This window comes from Mustela erminea, chromosome 6, assembly GCF_009829155.1.
Source record: "Mustela erminea isolate mMusErm1 chromosome 6, mMusErm1.Pri, whole genome shotgun sequence".
Lineage (NCBI taxonomy): Eukaryota > Metazoa > Chordata > Mammalia > Carnivora > Mustelidae > Mustela > Mustela erminea.
Genome location: NC_045619.1, coordinates 109,558,764 through 109,559,962, shown reverse-complemented (window position 1 = coordinate 109,559,962; position 1,199 = coordinate 109,558,764). Strand labels below are relative to the sequence as shown.

The window sequence follows — 1,199 nt, the reverse complement described above, 5'->3', positions numbered from 1 at the left end:
ATGCATTTATTTTGATGTCTCCAATTTTAAGCCATTACTCATGGATCATTCTAGTTTTCTCCCTTTGTGTGTCTCTAACCTACTCACTTAATCAGTCAACTAAAGTATTGTGCTTATGTATAGCTCCTTTTGCCTTGATTTTATAGAATCTACTAACTTCCAAAATTACTTAAGTCAACAACTATTCCCTACTGTTTTGGTAAGATAGTTTCATACATCTGTAGTACACTTAGAATGTTTGTTAGTTTGTTTTTGCAACCCCTCATAAGACCCATTGAAGTTGTACATAATTTTAAAAAATTGCATGCATTGGGTTCCGTTCCTTGCTGCTGTGGACTCTGGGCAGCTGGGGTCAGTGAAGGATCTCAAGATGGCTGGGTGAAAACTTGCTCTAAAAACCATTGACTAGGTAGTTTTTGGTGAGATCATACCCCAAAACCAGAAGGCCATTGCTAACTTCCTGAAATCTTGGTATGAGACACTTACCTCCAAGTTGGATACTCTCCCTAAGAAATTCCCTGCTATTAACTGAGCTTACTACAAGACCAATGTGGTGAAGGCTGGCTTGGTAGATGACTTTGAGAAGAATTTCAATGCCCTGAAGATTCCTGTGCCAGAGGATAAATACACTGTTCAGGTGGACGCTGAAGAAAAAGAAGATGTGAAAAGTTGTGCTGAGTTTTTGTCTCTCTCAAAGGCCAGGATTATGGAATACAAAAAACAGCTGGAGAAGCTAAGGAACATAATTCTGTTTGATCAGATGACCATTGAGGACCTAAATGAAGCCTTCCCAGAAACCAGATTAGACAAGAAGAAGTATACCTATTGGCCTCACAAGCCAATCAAAAACTTATAAACTTGAGGTGGGGAGAGAGCTCTGGCCTTGTATTATAAACACTGGACATTAAAAATAATGGATACAGTAAAAAAAAATGCATACATTAAGTTTCATTATCTCCTTTAATAGGTTTTGACAAATATGTCATTATTCATAATTACAATCATGCAGAACAGTTTTATTCTCCCTCAATAGTGCCACATTCTTTACCTATTCAACATTTTCTGTTGCTTAAATAATTAAATCTCTTTCTCAAGAAGGAGGACAAAATATTACTGTTTATTTTGGCATATACGGCTATATGGCTTTCATCATTTAGTTTATGTTTACCTCTCCAAACATATCTTTAGAGTCATATCAA

At 36.4% G+C, this 1,199-nt stretch overlaps 1 pseudogene; it reads left to right on the top strand.

Annotated features, from left to right (window-relative positions):
• The first annotated feature begins 370 nt into the window (after positions 1-370).
• On the top strand, positions 371-856 carry LOC116592508 (annotated as a pseudogene).
• Positions 857-1,199: the final 343 nt, after the last annotated feature.